Source organism: Cervus elaphus, chromosome 9 (assembly GCF_910594005.1).
Source record: "Cervus elaphus chromosome 9, mCerEla1.1, whole genome shotgun sequence".
In the NCBI taxonomy this organism is placed as follows: Eukaryota; Metazoa; Chordata; class Mammalia; order Artiodactyla; family Cervidae; genus Cervus; species Cervus elaphus.
The window spans coordinates 97,694,156-97,702,716 of NC_057823.1; the positions used below are offsets into that span (position 1 = coordinate 97,694,156).

General features: G+C 40.4%; 1 non-coding gene across 1 annotated transcript; it reads right to left on the bottom strand.

The window, feature by feature from the left end:
• Positions 1 to 3,208: 3,208 nt before the first annotated feature.
• Positions 3,209 to 3,315, bottom strand: LOC122701092. Its single transcript, XR_006342941.1, has one exon. It is a non-coding gene; the product is annotated as a U6 spliceosomal RNA (small nuclear RNA).
• Between the last annotated feature and the right edge of the window lie 5,246 nt (positions 3,316 to 8,561).

Consider the following 8,561-nt stretch of genomic DNA (forward strand, 5'->3'; position numbering starts at 1 on the left):
TAAAGAATCCGCCTGCAATGCAGCAGACCTGGGTTCGATCCCTGGGTTGGGAAGATCCCCTGGAGAAGGGAAAGGCTACCCACTCCTGTATTCTGGCCTGGAGAATCCCATGGACTGTGTAGTCCATGGGGTCAGAGAGTCGGACACGACTGCGCGGCTTTCCCTTTCACAGTGAGAACGACCCTGTCGAGTTGACCCCCGCTTTCGCACTCAGCCCAGTGTTTACATGGGTGAGCACCTGAAATTACTCTTGATCATTGTCCTTCCCAGCCTGTCTCCAGCCAACAGAAGCTACATTGCTCCTTCACAATTCAGTTCCCAGGGTGGTGAGGTAGTTAACATCTTCCAACTGTTAGGTGGCAATGAAGACCATGAGTGTGTTTTTCCTCAACCTAGATATGAGGTGACACATTTTACAGTGTGAGAAATCAAGAAACATTCAGACTGAATTTTGAAGTCAGCGAGCATTTGTCAGCATGAACACACCAACACAGTCATCCCAGTCCTCAGTATTCCCAGTGAAGTCTAGCTCCCTTTCCAGGCCTCTGACAAGCAACTTGTGTGGGAGGTTTACTCAAGGCAGATGGAATAATATTAGAGCATCAGAATTCAGGACCAATATTTCCAGCTAATACGTGTACATTGAACACAATCATCTCACTAATACTAGATAATTTCTAAAATCCATTATGTCGATGAATAAATACTTTGGTGGCTAGAGATAAAGATAGTTGAAGCTAGAAGCAGGTACTTTTGAAGGGTTTTTGAGTAGTCATCAAAATGCTAACTGTCTCTGGTTTATGTATTCTGCTTCTAGTTTGTAGATTAAATCTAATTTATTCATATACATATCACACTGCCTATGGTGTTGTACTTTAGGTTAAGTAAATATAACCTTCCATCCTAACACTCCAATATAGTTTTTTAAAAAGAGAAACATCTTACATAGCCAGAAATGACATTATCACACCTAACAAAATCAATGATTTATTAATGCCACTTTATAGTCAGTTCATACCTATTGTCTGCTTATAAGTGGTCTATTTGAAACAAGATTCAATCCAAACATGTCTTATTAGACTCCTTGAGTCGCTTTTGTTTTTCCACAGGGCTTTTTGCAGTGACATTATGACTTGGGCAAGTTTTCCCGGTTGTCTTTTAAAATGTCTTATATTGTTTGTTTCCTTTCCTGAGGTGGTGTTGTACTTGTTCCTTCACCTGCAGTAATCTCTAATCTAGAAGTCAAAAGTAAAGGCTTTATAAAGTTTAAGTTTAAACATTTTTGCCAAAGTTAAATTCATAGGTTGTGTTGCATCACACTGGGAGTCAGATATGTCTGGTAATCCCACCAATGGTGATAAAATTTGGCCATAGGGTTGAGAGATTTAAAAGACAGATCCTTCCATTGTAAAGGTATGTTTCTCAGCTTGTGATCAAATTTTTATTTTAGACTAGAACTCACTGAATGTCCGGGTTACCAACAACCATTTGCTTAATCCTTATTGATAAGACTTGATGGAATCAGTAATCTCATTAGGGCTTGCAAAGTACCTATAGTTGTAATTCTATCATTTATTTCACAGTTCTTAGCTGACTTTCCTCTGTCAGGTAGACTATCTTCAGCTAAGGCTATTTTTTATTTTAGATGACAGCTCTCTCTGGAAGGGTAGAAGAAATGTTAACTCATTTCTTTGCCTCCAAAGTTCAGAAGTAATTTATTGAGCAGATATCTGTCTCCAGAACTCTAACTGACCCTGCACAATGCGATTGCTTTCTAATGCATAGTCTGTTAGTTTTTAAAAATAATTCCCATTGTGCTTGTGCCAAAGTGGCTTTCTGGGAACAATTATTATGGAGTACTGCATTTCCTTTTGTTTCCTGTTGTCATGAAAGCTCCCTTAGTGTCTGAAGATGTAGTGTCACTGCTTTTACTCTATTCATTATATGCCTTGTAGGGATTACTTGATTCATGTCCTGACAGAGTATTCCCATGATGTTCCATGATCTCTGCTGTGTTTCAATTATTTCATTTATAACACTTATTTGGTGCTATATGGGTTCTCACAAATATCCAATGCTGTATCCTGCTCCTTCCCATTCTGCCATCACTAACATTCTCCTCAATATCCAAATAAATCATGGAATTCTTTTTGTACGTGGCTTCAGAAACAATTCATATGACCAATATTTGTTAAATGATTAAAACAAAACCAAAGATCTAGCATATTAGGCAGAAAATCATCTCTTGAAAATTTTAATTAGCTATAATTAAATTTTATTTGAGGCAGATATCCACTCAGTAAATTTCTTCCAAACATTAGAGGCAAAGAAATGTGTTAACATTTCCCACACCTTACTAGAGGGAGATGTCATCTGGAGCAATAAAAGTAGCCTCAGCTGAAGATCGCTTACTTGACAGAAGAAAGTCAGCTTATTGCTGTGGTTAAGTTACTCAGTTGTGTTTGACTCTTTGCGATCCCATGGACTGCAGAACTCCAGACCTCCCTGTCCATCACCAACTCCTGGAGCTTGCTCAAACTCATGTCCAGTGAGTCAGTGATGCCATCCAACCATCCCATCCTCTGTCGTCCCTTCTCTTCCTGCCTTCAATCTTTTCCAGCATCAGTCTTTTCCAGTGATTCAGTTCTTCACATCAGGTGGCCAAAGTATTGGAGCTTCAGCTTCAGCATCAGCATCAGTCCTTCCAATGAATATTCAGGACTGATTTCCTTTTGGATGGACTGGTTTGATCTCCTTTTAGTCCAAGGAACTCTCAAGAGTCTTCTCCAACACCACAGTTCCAAAGCATCAGTTCTTTGGCACTCAGCTTTCTTTATGGTCCTACTCTCACATCCATACGTGACTACTGGAAAAACCATAGCTTTGACTAGACAGACCTTTGTTGGCAAAGTTATGTCTCTGCTTTTTTTTTTCCCCATTTATTTTTATTAGTTGGAGGCTAATTACTTTACAATATTGTAGTGGTTTTCGCCATACATTGACATGAATCAGCCATGGATTTACATGTATTCCCCCTCCCACCTCCCTCTCCACCCAATCCCTCTCGGTCTTCCCAGTGCACCAGGCCTGAGCACTTGTCTCATGCATCCAACCTGGTCTGGTGATCTGTTTCACCCTTGATAATATACATGTTTCGATGCTGTTCTCTCTAAACATCCCACCCTCGCCTTCTCCCACAGAGTCCAAAAAAAATATGGAACGCTTCATGAATTTGCGTGTCATTCTTGTGCAGGGGCCATGCTAATCTTCTCTGTATCATCCCAATTTTAGTATATGTGCTGCTGAAGCGAACACTGTCTCTGTTTTTTAATATGCTGCCTAGGTTGGTCATAGCTTTTCTTCCAAGGAGCAAGTGTCTTTTAATTTTATGGCTTCAGTCACCATATGCAGTGATTTTGGACCCCCCAAAAATAAAGTCTCTCACTGTTTCCACTGTTTCCCCATCTATTTGCCATGAAGTGCTGGGACTGGATGCCATAATCTTTGTTTTCTGAATGGTGAGTTGGCTTAAAAGCCAACTTTTTCACTCTCCTCTTTCACTTTCATCGAGAGGCTCTAGTTCTTCCTTGCTTTCTGCTGTAAGAGTGATGTCATCTACGTATCTGAGGTTGATATTTCTCCTGGCGATCTTGATTCCAGCTTGTGCTTCATCCAGCCCAGCATTTTGCATGATGTACTCTGCATATAAGTTAAATAATCAGGGTGACGATATACAGCCTTGACCTACTCCTTTCCCTATTTGGAACCAGTCTGTTGTTCCATGTCCAGTTCTAACTGCTGCTTCCTGACCTGCATACAGATTTCTCAAGAGGCAAGTCAGGTGGTCTGGCATTCCCATCTCTTTCAGAATTTTCGAGAGTTTGTTGTGTTCCACACTGTCAAAGGCTTTGGCATGGTCAATAAAGCAGAAGTAGATGTTTTTCTGGAATTCTCTTGCTTTTTTGATGATCCAGCAGATGTTGGCAATTTGATCTCTGGTTCCTCTGCCTTTTCTAAATCCAGCTTGAACATCTGGAAATTCACTGCTTAAAATTCAGGCTAAAACTAAAGGTAACTGGGAAAACCACTAGGCCAGACAGATATGACTTAAGTCAATTCCCCTATGAATATGCATGCAGTGGAGGTAATGAATAGATTCAAGGGATTAGAACTGTTAAGCAATGTGCCTGAGAAATATGGACAGTGGTCCATAATATTCTACAGAAGGCAGTGAACAAAACCATCCCAAAGAAAAACAAGAACACAAAATGGTTATCTGAGGAGGCCTTCCACTAGCTAAAGAAAGAATAGAAGCAAAAAGCAAGGGAGAAAGGGAAAGTTATATCCAACTACATGCAGATTTCCAAAGAGCAGGACAGAGAGATAAGAAGGCCTTTTTCAATGAACAGTGTATAAAACTAGAAGAAAACCACAGAAGGGGAAGGACTAGAGATCTCTTCAGAAAAACTAGAGATATCAAGGGAACATTTTGCCCAAAAATGGGTACAATAAAGGACAGTAATGGTAGAGACCTAGTAGATGCTGAAGAGATCAAGAAGAGATGTAAAGAATACATGGAAGAGCTGTCTAAAAAATATCTAAATGAACCACATTACTACAGTGGTGTGATCAGCCAGCCGGAACCAGACATTCTGGAGAGAGAAGTCAAGTGGGCCTTAGGAAGCACTGCTGTTAATAAAGCTAGTGGATGTGATGGATTTCCAGTAGAACTATTCGAAAACCTAAAGGATAATGCCATCAAGGTGTTGCATTCAATATGTCAGCAAATCTGGATGACCCAGTGGTGGCCACAGGACTGGAAAAGGTCAATCCTTATGCCAGTTTCCAAGAAGGGTAATAAGTACTAAAGAATGTTCAAACCACAGGGCAATTGCACTCATCTCCCATGCTAGTAAGGTCATGCTTAAAAATCTTGCATGCTAGGCTTTAGCATTATGCAAATCAAGAACTTCCAGATGTCCAAGCTGGATTTAGAAAAGGAAAAGGAACCAGAGATCAAATGGCCAACCTTTGCTGGACCGTAGAGAAAGCCAGGGAATTCCAGAAAAAACATCTATCTCTGTTTCATTGGCTATGCCAAAGCCTTTGACCATGTGGATCATAATAAACTGAAAAGTTCTTAAAGAGATGGGATATACCAGAGTATCTTACCTTACCTGAGAAATCTGTATGCGGGTCAAGAAGCAGCAGTTAAAACCCTGTGTGAAGCAATTGACTGGTTCCAGATTGAGAAAGGAGTATGACAGGGTTGTCTGCTGTCACCGTTTGTTTAATCAATATGCTGAGCACATCATGAGAAATGCCGGGCTGGATGAGTTACAAGCTGGAATAAAGACAGGTGGGAGAAACATCAACAACCTCAGATATGTGGATGATACCACTCTAATGGCAGAAAGTGAAGAGGTACTAAAGGGCCTCTTGATGAGAGTGAAGGAGGCAAGTGAAAGAGCTGGTTTAAATATTAAAAAATCTTAAGATCATGGTACCCAGCCCCATTACTTCATGGCAAATAGAGGGGGAAAAGGTGAAGTAATGACAGATCTCCTCTTCTTGGACTCTAAAATCACTGTGGATGGTGACTGCAGCCATGAAATCAGAAGATGTTTGTGCCTTGGCAGGAAAGCTATGACAAACCTAAACAGTGTGTTGAAAAGCAGAGACATTACTCTGCCAACAAATGTCTGTATAGTCAAGGCTATGGTCTTCCCAGTGGTCACGTATGGTTGTGAGAAAGTGAAAGAAAGAAAGAAAAGTGAGGTCACTCAGTTGTGTCTGACTCTTTGTGACCCATGGACCGTAGCCCGCCAGGCTCCTCCATCCATGGGATTTTCCAGGTAAGAATACTGGAGTGGGTTGCCATTTCCTTCTCCAGGGGATCTTCCTGACCCAGGGATCAAATCCGGGTCTCCCGCATTACAGGCAGATGGTTGTGAGAGCTGGACCATAAAGAAGATGGGGCACCGAAGAATTGACACCTTTGAACTGGTACTGGAGAAGACTCTTGAGAGATCCTTGGACTGCAAGGAGATCAAACCAGTCAATCTTAAGGGAAATCAACCCTGAATACTCATTGGAAGGACTGGTACTGAAGCCAAAACTCCAGTATTTTGGTCATCTCATGCAAACAGTTAACTCATTGGAAAAGTCCCTGATGCTGGGAAAGGTTGAGGGCAGAAGAAGAGGGCATTGGAGGATGAGATGGGTGGATGGCATCACCAATGCAATGGACACGTATTTGGGCAAACTTTGGGAGATGGTGAGCTTCCCTTGTGGCTCAGAGTAAAGAGTCTGTCTGCAATGTGGGAGGGTTCCATCCCTGGTCGGGAAGATCCCCTGAAGATGGAAATGGCAACCCACTCCAGTATTTTTGCCTGGAGAAGCCCCATGGGCAGAGGAGCCTAGTGGGCTACAGTCCATGGGGTTGCATAGCGTTAGACACTACTGGGTGACTGTTCAACAGTGGCAATCCATTTCTTATTCACATTATTACTAAACTTCAAGGTCACTTCAGAAATATTCTGCAATACAATGAATGCACCACTTGAAGAAAGTGTCCCAATATCTATCATGCCTCAGGTTCTATTTCCTGTGTTGACATACCTAAAAACTCAGAAACACAATTATTCCTAATCACCTAGACATATTTAATCATGTACACTCACTAAATCTAGAGGAGGCTGAAGTGTCAAGCAGAAAGTCAATAGAAATATACCCGCCAAAGGGACAGAGCATTACTGACCAGTCTATGTGGTTCCTCTTCTCCCTTCTGCCACTGAAATCTGCAGAAGGATCTTCAGGGGCAGGGAAGTAGATACTTTTAATGAATGTGCCAGCATAGCTGATACCTGATAGATCGATTTCCATTATGGGGGTTTAACTGCCAAATTAACACAAAGTCTATGCTCGTCAGACTCATCTGTCCTCTAGAGAGGGATGGAAACCCAGCATCAGTCAAATTAGGCTCTTAAAATTCCCCTTTTACACATAACAAGCAGACTACTCCATTCTTGTTTATATATTCTTTAAAAAGAAAAAAGTTAATGTCCATAAAATTGATTGGGTTTAAGCCTCCCTGTTATGACCATAACCTAATCACTTAATCCTCTTACTACTCTGAGCTTCTACCTTTTATTTGAATTTTAGTTCTCTACCAAAAAATGTCTGACCTTATCCCTTACTTTTCCCCTCTTGCTGTATACCTATATCTGTATCTACATCTATGTCTATATCTATAAATATTGTAGAGGGGGAGAAATGCTGTTTTCCACATCATTTTATTTTGAAAATTTTAAAAAATTACAGTACAGTTAAAAGAGTAGTAACATGAATCTTTGTGTATCTCTTACTTAGATTTACCAATTGTTAATGCTTTGCCAAATTAGTTCTTCTCTCTCTCAATTTTTTTGGTCTCTCTCCTCTTTAATACTATGGGTTGTGAAATTTTTCAATGCATAATAATTCATTAGCATTATTATTATCTTGATGTCAAATTGTCCCGTATTTGACCAGAGAGAGCCCCTACAGGCTATCTCCTTTGAGCTTTTGATATGATCATATATATCCATTATATTTTAATTTCTCTTGATTTTATGTCTTAGAATATTTAACCTTCAGGTTTGCTACTATTTTGCTATCTCCTGTATGAATCTCCTACCAATATGAATGATTTAGTAATTTGAAATAACTAGTTGGTTTGTTCAATGCCTTTAGGGCAAGATTTGTATGTATGTAGGGAAGCGACAGTGTTAGTGTCTCAGTCGTGTCTGACTCTTTCAGACCCCGTGGACTGTAGCCTGCTAGGCTCCTCTGTCCATGGGATTCTCCAGGCAAGAATACTGGAGAGGCTTGCTATTCCCTTCTCCAGGGGATCTTCCAGACCCAGGGGTAGAACTCGGGTCTTCTGCATTGCAGGTGGATTCTTTACCATCTGAGCTACCAGGGAAGCCTGTATGTATGTATGGTGGTTTAGTTGCTAAGTCATGTCTGACCTTGCGACCCCATGGACTGTAGCCTGCCAGACTCCTCTGTCCATGGGATTTTCCAGGCAAGAATACTGGAGTGTGTTGCCATTTCCTTCTCCAGGGGATCTTCCCGACCCAGGGATCGAACCCTGGTCTCCTGCATTGCAGGCAGATCATTTACTGACTAAGCTACAAGGGAAGTTCATATGTATGGATAGGTTGATATTTTTATATGCCGTGGTAAATTATGTCTTTTTAAGAAAAATTCTTCTTATTAAATGTAAAGTCTAATACTTAAGATTGGAATGGGAATAATGGACCTTAAATTGACGTTTGCTTCTTAGTGTAACTTTATCTGCAACATTTTTTTCAATGCTTCTTTTTAGTGCTGTCTTAGGATATTTTTTCATATGTAGTTTTAAATTAGATGTTATGACATTTAATGTACTTTCTGAATTCTGAATTAACTAGCAATTTTAAAAAATAAAAATACCACAGGGATTTTCAGATGAACAATCCAGTATTGTTAGAAATGTTAACTTACAGGACTTCCTTAAAGAATTTTCCTGGTGGAAGTAT